This window comes from Halichoerus grypus, chromosome 10 (assembly GCF_964656455.1).
Source record: "Halichoerus grypus chromosome 10, mHalGry1.hap1.1, whole genome shotgun sequence".
In the NCBI taxonomy this organism is placed as follows: domain Eukaryota; kingdom Metazoa; phylum Chordata; class Mammalia; order Carnivora; family Phocidae; genus Halichoerus; species Halichoerus grypus.
In genome coordinates this window covers 110,812,053-110,824,481 of record NC_135721.1, presented here as the reverse complement: position 1 = coordinate 110,824,481, position 12,429 = coordinate 110,812,053, and the positions used below count along the sequence as shown (strand labels likewise).

The window sequence follows — 12,429 nt, the reverse complement described above, 5'->3', positions numbered from 1 at the left end:
TGGGGTATCGGTTTTAGGTCTCCTACCTCGAGGCCCAGGCCCTTGACAGAGCAGTAGCTCTCCGCCGCTCCGTAACCTGATGCTCCGTGAATGACGTTCTCCCCGCGTTCGGGACCTGCTCCCAAACTCCTGCCTTCTTTTGGCCTCCTGGTCAGGGCTCAGAGACCATCGCAAATGGCGCCCCTGGCCTTTGAGAGCATCGTGGCTGCTGCGGAGCCCCTGTTGGGTGTGCTCTGCTCGGACTCCTGTGCCCTTTTCCCTTCTGTAGACCCGGGCGCTGCTTGTGGCACCGTGGTCCCTAGCTTTGCCCCTGTCTGAGCCCCTGGGGCTAGCAGAGCCTTCGATAAATGGTGTATCAGAAAGCTTGGCTCCCTGGCCTCTGTCCCTCTGACAGATGGGGACAGACAGTAGTACCGGGGCCGCTGAACCCCGGGCCTGGCCGGTCGGTATCTGCGTATGAAAAGCCAGCTGCTTTGGTATATTAGGCAAGCGAGGAAGACTGATTCTGCTTAGGAGAGGCCTGCCCTCTGTGACCCTGACATCGCCTAGCCCCTGTGCCTCCACAGTGTGATACGCAGACAATGAATACCTGAGCCTTGGTTTGCCCATCTGTAAAATAGAGATCATTCCTCCATGCCCCTTTGTTTGGGCAAAGGAAGCATTGCTTTCGAAGCCTTGCACGCTGACTGGCATGTCAAAGGTAGTCTTAACTACAGGAATAATACCTCCACGCAGGAGTGCAGGGAGGACTTACTTTAAGAGTGAGTTCTTGGCTCCCCACCTAGGAATACCACCATTTGAGTTTATATTGTGCTTTAGTCTATGAGCATGCCAACCCAATGACTTCCTTTTCTGTTGAATAGATGAGAGGGATAGAGAACACTGGACTTGAGGTTTGAATCCCAGTTAAGCATTTACGAGTCATTGAACCTTTCCGCATTTTGCTGAGTGTCGAGAGTGTATGCATCACATATGCTTACGGTTGCTTCTTACCTTCACAGCAGGTGGCATGAGCTCAGGTGCTCTGTGCCACCCTGAAACCTGGTATGGGAGCTCTCCTGACACGTGCCAGTGGTCACCTGGGGTACTGGCCCATCCTTTCCACGGGGTAGCTATGACATTCTTGTATAATATCACAGAAAATAGATCCTTGAAGACAGCTAAGTGGTATTTCAGATTTCGGGGCTCGTGGGCTTTAAAAACCCATCCTTAGGCCTGAGCAGGTTGACAGGGGCTGAGGATACCTTTGCCACCATCTGGCTGTCCTTGAGGCATTACAGCAATGGTGTGGCAGAGGCTGCCTTCCAGAGGGCGTATTGGAAGAGCTCCCCCCCGCCCCGCCTTCACCCTACACATCCATACTGCAGATAAGGACAGAAAGTTCCTGAATTAAGCCTCATCTCTAGATACATTGTACAGTTCGGTCTGAGAACCAGAGTGACCAGTAACACGGTGAACAATGTGATCGATCGTACGGAGTGTCCCGCTCGGTACCAGGTGCTGGGATAGGCAGCTTACTTGAATCCTCACAGCAGCCCCTAAAAGGGTAAAGAGCAGCATCCCCACTTGCTAGCAAGGAAAAGGAGGCTCAGCTGCTATAAGCGGCCGGTAAGTGGCAGAGGCAGAATTTGAACCCAGGACTGTCCCCCACAGCCTGTGCTGTTTCCCCAATAGAGCACTTGAGTGAAGATGCTCGACTGAAACGTAGTGGCGGCTCCCGGGAGATTCTCACACCCTGCGGCTGCCAGACTGACACATTTGGAAGGATGGTACAGTTTGAAAGAAGGAGGCCGAGTAGGAGACGGGAGACCACAAACCATTCCCATTTAGTTTCATCTCAAAATGACATTTTGACATCAACAAAGTAGGAGGGCCGCACTTGGAGAGTAAAGGATAGCCTTCTCTTCCCTGAGACGGTCCGTGTCTGCAGGCTGGGGGGTTGGGAGGAGGTGGACGGTGGGGAGGGGGGGGGGCCCGTCCATCCCGCCCCTTCGTCCTCACTCCACGCCCCTTCCCCTACTTCCCTTCTCCAAAGTGCTGGTGGTGTTCATGGGAGCACTCTGGTTCCCCCATCTCCTTGATCAGGCAGACAACTGCTTAGCTGGCAGAGGAACTTGCTAGAAGGCTGCTCCCTGCCCGATGGCTCCACATCCTCCGATGTGCTCTAGACACCAGCCTTGTGCAGAGGTACCTAAGCCAAGCCCTCCCTGAACCCTTTTCTGAACGAATGTGTTTATAAATGAAGGGATTAAGTGGGTTTTAAACTCCACTTAAGCTCTTGTCTCTCCAGGAAGGGATTTCCCAGGACAGTCCGATGCTGAAAGCAGGAGCTGTGGGGTGAGACTGACCCAGGCCCAGACCCTTCTCTCGCCCACCCTTTGGCCGTGCAGCCCTTTTCTCTGAGCTTCTCTGGAACTGGGTGACCTAGTGCCTACCTCATAGGGTTGGAGGGGCGAGATGAGGCCGTAGCTGTAACACGCCGGCTCCGTGTGGGGACACAGTGAGGGGGAAGCAGCGGGGAAGAGCTGAAAGTTGCCTTAATGGGTTGTTCCCTACAAAGCCCTTGGAACTTTCGATGCTGGGTGAGCGATTGCTGTGATGATAATTACAGAGAAGGAAGGTCGGACATGCTGAGGGAGCTTTGTCCGAGAGCTGAAAGGAGGGGAAGGATTTGCCAGCACGCCTTCCCGGATCACTGGCCCCTCTCCCCCTCGGGACCGGCGGCAGATGCAGGGTACTGCGGGCAGTGTCAGCAGCGCTGTGGTGTGGGCCGAGCCGCTCCGGCTCTCTGGGCCTGTCCCTTGTTAAAATGGGGCGGTCAGCCTCACCAAATGAGACGATCAGGAAGGCGAATATGGCGGTTAATCACACACCACTGACTCGGCCCTCCGCACAGGGCTCTGTGGTCAGAGGTACGCATTCCACTGGAAAGCGACGAGGCAGGCCCTGGTCCAAGCTGGTCACTGGGCAGCCAGGGAGCCGGGGTGTGACATCTGCTAGGATGAAGTCGGAGGCTCCCAGCCCCTACGCCTGGGCTGGGCCCTTACACCATTTCCCGCCCCAGCAGGTGCCTGGGAGGGTCTGCTGTCGGTCTAACCCAGAACCAGGGGCTCCGAGCCATTCCTGCTCATAGCTGCAGAGCCTGGCTCCCCGTGCACCTGCCACCATTGGCTCCCCAGGGCAGGTGCGCCTTCTGTAATGGGAGGCGGGAGAGGAACCCGAAGCTGAGGTCCTCTCCCTGAAAGAGAGCCCTCTTACTTTCCTTGTCCCTGCCCCCAAGAGAGAAGCAGACGCAGACCTGTAGGCCATCCTGAGGCATCCTCCCGGGAGGAGGGGACCCAGTGCCAAAGCCGGGGGAGGGTGGAGGAGCCTATGGGAAATGTCAGCCTGGCTTCCTGGCAGGGGACCCAGTGATTACAGCGGTCATTACACACTGGTGTCTTGGGAGCTCTTGCAGAGAGCTGTGCTGTTGGTTTGACCTTCTGCGGGCACACTCTGTTCTGCTAGTTTATTATGTAAAAAGGGACTTCTGGCTTCTGAATCTCGGCCTCCTTGACCGCTGCTTTTCTGCTGCCGTGGGCCACCTTCCTGCTGATGGGCATCCCTTTGAGCAGGGTATCCTCAGCTTGGGTCCTGCCAAGGGAGGGAGGAAAGCAGTGTCGAAAAGGTCATAACTGGTCCCGGAGATGAGCTTAGCAGATCACACATTAGCCTACAGTTTCCTGGGCTTTTCTTGTCCTGTTTCACAAGGACTTGGAGTGTCTCGGATGGTGAGGTTCCCACCCCCAGCCCTCCCTCCCCCTGGCTGCTGGTTGCTCTGCTTTGTCTTGAAAGCACAGGGAGAAGGTTGTAGACATGCTGAGTAAAGCCAGAGTTTGAGATGGCTTCTGGGTCATCCCAGGATGTGCTTCTGGTGATTTTATTTTGCCAAGTCAGAAACTGAGATACTAAACCCACCAATGCATTTTTTTGTTGTTGATGGAGCGGACTTCACAGGCAGGGAAACAGAAGTAGCAGAGGAAAAGGTTGAGGCTGAGAAAGCCAGTATTTTCTTCCAGATCAAATACTTTTCCAGCACCTTTATAATTCACCCCCACTCTACTCCCCATACACAGACACTGGGCGCCCCTTCCTCGCCTTGCGCTGGAGGAAGAAACTGCCAGTCTAACCTCACCTGACAGCTTGTGGAAAATTCTCCACTGTCCACTATGTGTGTGAAAGAGCCTGGGTCTGGTCTCTTGGACTGCTCCTCCAGGGACCTTTCTTTGGGGCTGCCAGCTTTTCTTGTCCCTTAGAGTACGCTGGTTTTCCCATTACAAAGTAAAGCATGACAACGTGATGTGTCCTCAGTAGTAAGCAGGGGAAGGAGAAAATGCACCCACGACAAGTACAACATTTTCATGTACTCTTGACAGATTTCCTATACGTGGAGGTTTTTGTTTGTTACATGGTTCTGCTCATACCATATGCCGCGGGACATCGTAGGCTGCTTATTTCTCCTTAACCCCGGGAAGTGCTTCTGCCATAACCTGCCTTCTCATTTCCTCTGTACTACATCACTGAGTAAGATGGATCATTTGCTTAAATCTTCTCTTTTTGGGGGCGCCTGGGTGGCTCAGTTGGTTGAGCGACTGCCTTCAGCTCAGGTCATGATCCTGGAGTCCCTGGATCGAGTCCCGCATCGGGCTCCCTACTCAGCAGGGAGTCTGCTTCTCCCTCTGACTCTCCCGACCCTCCCCCCTCTCATGTGCTCTCTCTCTCAGTCTTTCTCTCTCAAATAAATAAATAAAATCTTTAAAAAAAAAAAAAAAAAAATCTTCTCTTTTTGGATTTGTGGGTTGCCTCGTAATGTAGATCATACTTCAACGAGCATCTGTATTCATAAAGTCCTTTTCATATATAAGATGACCAGTCAAGCTGGGTTTCCGGAAGTGGAACCTTAGGGTCTAGAGGTCTGCACACACCTGAGGCCCTGAAAACACAGGCCCGGATTGCTTTCCGGAAGGCGCTGGTACACGTGTCCAGCAGGGTGTGCATCCCTTGCACGCCCCCCTCGCCCAGCTAGGAGCGAGCAGTTTGGGTGGTCCAGTGGCTGCGGACTGCATCCCGTCCAAATCGAACACATTCATTGTTGCCGGTTGGGGACGAGGACAGGGTGGGCTCATGGCGTCAGTCAGTTCCTGCTGGGGGCCAGGTACTCTGCAGTCGTTACTCCAGTCAGACCTCAAAGAAGAGTCCGCCGTCTCTCACAGGAGGAGACAGGCTGTCTCATATTGCCAGACCCCACTGCCTCCCGTGAGGACCAGCCAGGCGTCTGTCTCCCTGGGACCTGAGGACGGCAGGCCCGGGTGGTCAGGCTGCAGAGGCAGCAAGTGATGGTGGGGAGGGCGCGGCTCCTCGGGCTACACGGAGCTTACACAAGAGTAAAGCCCTGGGGGTGAGGGTGGATGTGGAGGGATTTCAAGCGTGCCATGAAGGACCCGTCATTCAGGTTGAGAGCAGGCACTCCGAAACCCCAGGGTGAGTCCCTGCGCCGTGCAGAGGGAGGAGCACTGCTGCCTGGGAGGGGGCCCTGCTCAGCTCATTGGGCTGGAGGCAGGTGCTGGCTCAAGGCTGATCGCTTAGGCTCGTGTGTTGCAGGCCTCCACTAAAATGGGTCCCTGAAAGGCCGATGGCTGGTCCTGTTCCCGAGGCCTGGCACCAAGGCAATTCCCAAGCAATAGCTGATCATAATAGAGCCAGGCGCTGTCTCAGCCTAGACGCGTTAGTTCATTTGGTCCTCATAATAACCTGTGATGTTGTGCAGGTGACGAGACCGAGGAGCAGAGGGCTTAAATTCGCCCGTGGTCAAGTGGCAGAACCTCATTCTTAACCCTGGCCCTGAGTCACCCCAGCCCCTGGCTGTGGGGTTCTGGCCTCTCTTGAGACCTGAGAGCTTTGGCTAACTCAGGTTCTCAGGGGGCTGAGCCGCACTTGTCTGTGACACAGGATAAACCCGAGAGCGTGAGCGCGAAACTTCCGTACAGCACAGTTAGAGAGGGCGAGGAGGGACGTGGGCCAGGGTCTGGAGGGACCGATGGCTAGGGTCCTGCGGCATCTTGTCCTAATAGCACAGGGATGGGGGTCATGATGGGATTGGCAGCTGCAGCCAGCAAGCCTGCATTCCCAGCCAGGATTGACTGCTCCATCAGTGTGATGTTAGTCATGTGTCTTTATTAACAGTGCCTCAGTTTCCCTCTGTGAAAAAGGAGAATAATGTGCCGTGTCTACGGCAGGGTGGTTGTAGCGAAGCTAGATTCACTCCCTGTGAGGTATTCAGAAACCTCTCTGGCCCCCAGCACATCACAGCTCCTGAGGTCCTCGGGGTTGAGTGCTGGCCCCGAGTGGGGCATCCGGAGCCTGGAGGTGCGCCGAGCCCACCGGCCCAGTGTCCGCTCATCCCCGGCCTTCTGTCTTCTGTCTTCCAGGTTGATCCTCGGGACCCACAGTCTCATCGTGTCTCCCACAGAGGCCCACCGAGGTGGTGGCTTGGTCGGTTGGTGATCTCCCGACAGCTGGATCTCCGGCAATGTGAAGCTTTTGTTTGGGTTTTCCCCCCTCCTTTTAGTTTCGCTTAATTTTTTTTAAATCTTATTTTATTTTTTGTCTTTTTTTTTTTCCTTCCTTTTTTAATTTAAACGATTAAGACTTCAGAAGAGCAGGAAACTATGCTGTGGAAAAACAACATGGACAAAAGCATATGTATAAATGTCGTTTTTAACTTTTATAAGGGGTTAGGGAGCTATTTTGTTTCGTTCCTTTATTTTCCCTCTGTCTTCTTTGTTTCACCCATCCTTCAGTTCTGCTTAGAGCACCTCACTTCCCCAGAGAAGGCCTGCCTCTCTGCGGAGAGCCAGGGTGGGTCCCGGCCTGGGGGGCATGAAGACAGAAGGCAGCCTGTGGGCCACCTCCCCCCACAGACACAGGCGCTGCCGGACTCCGCGGGCCTCCCTCGGGCCTTAGAAATGGTCAGAGGTGAAGAAGGACCTGGAAGAGGAAGACAGGGTTTGGCCCGGAGAACTCAAGAAAGAAAGTCTCAACTGCGGGTTTGTTCTCTCTCAGCTGCCGGAAGCCCTGGGCCACTCCAGGACTCACAGTGGTGGGAGGCCATTCTCTCTTCTGCCCTTTAGAACCCGGAGCGCTGTGCGGGGTGTGGGGGGGCAGACAGAGGTGATATCCCCCACTTCCCGGCGGTCGAGCGCCAGCCCAGCCCAGCTCTACAAGCCTACCTTTCTGTTAGTGGTCTCCCTCCCAGAGGAAGACCCCCACCCCCCCAGGAAAAACAACTGTCGTGCCAAACCTCTGCCTGGGACACGGCCGGGTCTTCGGCGGGCATCTGTCACTCCTGTGAGGTTAGCTCCCGTCACCTCCTGCCTCCTGGATCGTCTCCTTCCCACATGTGCCCGCCACGCATCCCGGTTGTCAGAGACGACCTGAGTCCCTGCGATCCGACTGTGACCTGGCCCTAAGAACAGGGTGTCCTGAAACTGGCTGCCACTGTCACCTCCTCGCAGTGAAGGGCATGCCCTGCACGTGGGCCCACGGTGTCCCAGCCGGCGACAGCGTCAAGCGCCGTCTCCCTCACCCCCAGGAATAACTGTTAGGTGCCCTCCCTCCGCGTACACGTGTCTGGTGGGAAAAGAGTGGGCCCACCAAGAGCAGGGAGGGGACGGGCTAGACCCCCCCCCGACCCCCCACAGCCGTCAGGTGCCCATGTGTGGCCTGCCACCTTAAAGTTTGCCCCGTGTGACCCTGTTGACCTCAGCACCAGCGTCTGTGTGGCCATCCCACGCTCTCTGCCAGCACGCGGGCAGCTCCCTCGCCTCGGGCTTCTGAACCTGAGGGTTTGCCCCCCCACCCCCCCACCTCCCTGGGCGCAGGGGCAGGTGGCTGGCCCCGTGTCGTCCCTCTCACCCGCAAGCTGCTGGGGCTGCTCCAAAGGCTTCCCCCCATTACGACCAAGCAGGACAGGGTCTTGGGGGAAAGGGAAAGAAATTCTTTTGTTTCTTGTTTTCTCTAAACCAGCATAGGATCGATAGGGGAGGTAGTTGGAGGGCATTCAGGTTGGTGTGTGACCAAGGGGGGGCTCTCCTCCTCCCCCCCCCCCCCCCAGTGGCTGTCCTTTGGCCCTGGGCGTTTGGGAGAGACCAACACGACACCAGCCCAAACTTGCAAACTCACCACACGTTTGCTGGCATTTTCTCGCCTTTTCTCAGGGCCCTCAAATACCAAGGCTGCTGCTTCCTCCTGGGCAGACGGTTGGCCGTGGTGAGCAGGGCTGCAGGTGGGAGCCATGCCCTTCCCTTCCTTGTGAAATCCTTCATGCCCACCCGCCCCATCTCCTCTCTGGCTTCTCAGGCCACCGGAGTGCACCCTGAGCCGCCCCCAGGAGGGTGGGGAGCACAGTGTCCCTGACTGCAGCGCACCCTCCTTCTCTGCCTCCCCTCCCCTCCCCTTGGGGGCAGCTGATGGTGAGAACTAGGGGACTGGTTCTCACCCCACGTTCCCTGGCTGCAGCCCCCGCCCTCAAGTTCTTGGTCAAGGCTCAGGCCTAACCTGAGGCCCTTTGCTTCAACTTCACCTCGGCCCTCCCCCGGTCTCTAACCTCCATTTGGATCAGGTCTCGGAGCTGCAGCGGTCCCCCTTCATTATTTCTCTTGGCATCAATGTAGCCCCCGTAGGTCACAGGATGTCTCTGCCTTTTGGGCAAGGCAGGCAGCCTGGGAGGGCTAGCACTTATCTTGCAGGACTCAGCCTACCCTTGCTTGGTGGCAGGGCCTCCTTCCCAGGCTCACGATGGCCAGCTTGTTAGCCCCAAGTGCCTGTCTCTCCCTCTTGCTCCCCCCACCCCCGCCCCCCCACTTTGTCTACCCCGGGTGCCCAGCCAGCCAGGTGGACGTCAACCCCAAGTGAGCGCCGGCTCGGCCCACAGCCAGTGGACTAGCCTCGGTTGGACCCAGGTAGCTCCCATCCGCTTCTCAGCCACCTTCCCCCTGTTCCCGCTGTGGGTCAGCCCGCTGCCTCTTCTTCCCCCTCTTCATCCTCTTCGCCTGCAGCTGGGGCCTGGCGGCAGCCCTGTGCCACCTCATTCAGCACCACCACGTTCGGAAGGCCTGTGCAAGTTCTAGGAGTTCCAAACCTTGAAATAGCAGTCACTCTCTTCTCCTTGGATCTGTGAAACGGTTAGCCCGCAGGGGGGAGGTTCTGGGCCTGAGACCTGTGGATCTTGAGCTCAGTGTCCCCCCCCAGCGAGAGGACTCAGCAAGACAGATCATAGTGCCTTATTCCACTGCCCTCGCTTGACCAGACCTGCTGGCTCCGCTGGAAGTCTGTGGCATCCTTCTCCCTATGTCTGTCTGTCACTTAACCTCTCGCTCCTGCCCACAGAGAGCCGTGAGGGAAGCCAGGCCCAGGGCTCCCGCCACCACCCGGACACTAAGCACAGCTATAGCCGAGGACAGAACAACCATGTTTGCACCAGGTGGATGCTCTCTGCCTCTCACTACCCAGCAGGCCCCCTGCCTCTTACCTCTAGCCAGGAGGATGCCGCAGTCTGTCCGTTCAGGACTGGCTCCGTCTGACCCCTTTCTGGGCACCGGGGACGAAAGGCGCAGGCCTTAGCCCCCTTTCATCCCGGAAGCATTGGGACAGGAGAGGGGGACTTCTTTCCTCCCACCCAGACGTGGTTTGCCCCCGATTGGCTGCCTTTCTGAGGGAGTGTATTCAATGTTTACTTAAGAAATACCCTGTTTACAGCTAGAGGAGAAACGAGCCCAACACTGGCAGAGATCTGACTCCTGATGGGGCCTGGCCTCCTTTCGGGCACTGCCAGTGGGGGGTCCCAGAGCGAATGAAGGCTGAGCCCGCAGGGGCGCACGCCCTGCACCCCCTCTGCTCCCTGACCCCGCGGTGCTAAAACCACTCACCACCTTCTTCGCAGCCTTCTTGCCCGTGGACATTCCCCACCTCCACCATTCCCTTCCTCCCAGGTTCTCTGCTCCTTGACATATCAGCTGTCTCCTAGAAAACCAGTGTTTGGAGCAATAAGATTATTTTTGCCTGAGTCTTTTTTCGAGAAAAGGTAAAGAGCCGGCATTGTAGGAATGTTCTATCTATGCTGTCGCAGTTCACCTTTTCAGAAGACAGATCTTTGTAGGACGGCTGTCTGGGTTTCAGCCTCAGAGTATCTTTTGGACACTTGGAACAGCAGGAGTTGGGCCTCCACCCCCTCAGAAGGGGACCCCTAACTCTCTGCCCTCACCTTGCTCCATGCTGCCTGGGCTCCTGGCTCTGCCCACCAAGTGCGCCTGTCCCCTCTGATCCTCCTTGTGCCCCCTCTCCCCCGTACACACCCATCTGGGGGCACCAGTGGCTCCTGGGTTATTGCTCCCCCCTGACTCCCTTCCCCTCCCTTGGCCTGCGTGGTGGCCCCCAGACCACAGTGCTACTGGAGTCACCTAGGAACTGACAGCCTGACAACAGCCAAGCCTGGGGCTAAGGCCCGGAGATGGCACTTTGGCCGTCCTCCCACACTGGGCCGAGGCACGGCCTCCGGGACGCCAGGCCCGTCTCTGATCCTGCCTGCCAGGCTCGGAGGTCAGGGACTCCTGTCCAGAGAGATGCCCTCAGAGGGAAAGCGAGGAGGTGGGACAGGAGGGCTGGCGAATGTAAGCTTCCAAGGTCACCATCGAGAGGTGAAGCCACTCCCACTGGTTACCCAGAGGCCCCCACATCTTTTCCCAGGAGGGGCCACACAAAAGGAAGGGAGTTTGTTCAGGAACATTGTAAAGAACTCTTTATGTGCCCCAGGGGGCCTCCTCCATCACAGCCGGGGAGTATGAGGCCACGATTTAACATGCAGGTGGGGACGACTTGGATGTGAGGGAGGCACCGAGTAACCCAGGCGCAAAGTTAGCTTCAGATACTAGTTAATAAATCTATTTTTCTTTATTTTCTTTTTTTGCACAGAAGCTGGTAATCTAGGACCTACGTGTGAACAACTTTATATGAATATTTTTTGTACTTGGTTTACTTGGGTTGGTATGATACATTATATTTAAGTTCCTTGAACACTGTGGATCCCCCTAATGTGTATGAATGACTGAGGCTTTGTAAATTAAGGGACGTTTGTGTGAATAAAGTTATTTGATGGGGTCAAAGAAGCCATATGTGATTTGAAAACGAGTGCTTCGTGGTTTTGTTGGCACCCGTTTGGGGGAGGGAGGAGCCAGGCGGCACCACAGGTCCCAGGTCCCAGGTCCTGGTGGGTGAGCTGCCTGGTGGCCTTCGACCAGCCTTCCAGCCCCACCCGGGGAGCAGGCCCTCAGGAGGAGGAACCTGCCTGTCCTTGGGGCACAGGAATCCACACCTAGCCTGGCCGGCCCATCACAGGGGTTCCAGGGGCTGCAACCAGGCCGTCAAAGGCCCTTCCAGGCCCAGCTCTGCTTCTGCAAGTTCTGCCCTCGGGAGTTTTAACAGAGAGATAAGAGAGGTCTCCGAACCACAGCGGCAGGGGGAAGGGGACAGGGATGTCCCAGGGGGGCGGTGGGCTCCGAGAGGAGCAGGACAGAACGGCTCTGAGCTGAGGGGCTAACACCCATGTCCCGAGAGCAGAGACTGAGCCAGGCTGTGGTGGCTGGCCTGGCCAACAGCAGCCGTTCCATGTCGCATGAGCAATGAGCACTTACTACAAGCCAGGTGCTACCAGCCCGCATGGTAGGTGTGGTGTGTACCCTTCTACCAAGGGGTAAGAAAACTAGGGCCCAGAGTCCCGCGGGGTGCCGGCTGGGTGCTCGGTGCACCGGGAAGAACAAGAACTGCTGCCACCTGTCGCCGGGGACGGGGCACTTAGTCTCGCTGCGCATCCCTTTCCTCAAGCAAAATGGCAGTGGTTGAGGCTAAATAGGAACCTCGTGTTGGGCCCAGCACTTAGTAGGCCTTCAACCAAGGCTCCTATAGTTCCCTTTTCCCAGAGAGCCAGGTTTGGGATGATCCCAGCATCTGCTCGCCGCTGAGCCTGGACTCCCGGGCCTGCACAGCCTCGGGAAAGCTGCTCGCTCTGGAAGGGCTGGTGTTTGACCGGAGGCCCACGGCTCAGGCTTTTCGGAATCGGACCTTGTAGACAGGAATCCTAAAACTGCTGGAGGCCGAGTCAGGCCGCTGGAATGTGTGCCCGAGGAACAGATAAGTCCGCCTTCCTGCCGGTCTGAGAGTGAGCACGCCACATTCCAAGCCCAGGCTTTGGTGTCTGGGGACAAGGCTTCTTGCAAAGGATCCTTCTGTGCTTAGCCTGGGGCTTGGGGAAGGACGACCCACAGGTTCACTTTAATAACTTGGCTGAGATCATTCACCCTTTTGAAGTGTGTACAAGTCAGTGTTTTTTTTTCTTAC

At 56.6% G+C, this 12,429-nt stretch overlaps 1 protein-coding gene across 2 annotated transcripts in view; it reads left to right on the top strand.

Moving 5' to 3' along the window:
* STK35 (serine/threonine kinase 35) overlaps nt 1-11,220 on the top strand; it is a 43,519-nt gene extending 32,299 nt beyond the window's left edge. The window contains exons 4-5 of one of the 2 annotated variants that reach the window (XR_004917695.2): nt 6,468-8,323; nt 11,008-11,220. The gene's annotated coding sequence lies outside the window, so the exon portion shown is untranslated. Of the gene's footprint in view, nt 1-6,467 lie in introns of both variants that reach the window. The other variant, XM_036093361.2, reaches the window with a different exon arrangement.
* The last annotated feature ends 1,209 nt before the right edge of the window (nt 11,221-12,429 follow it).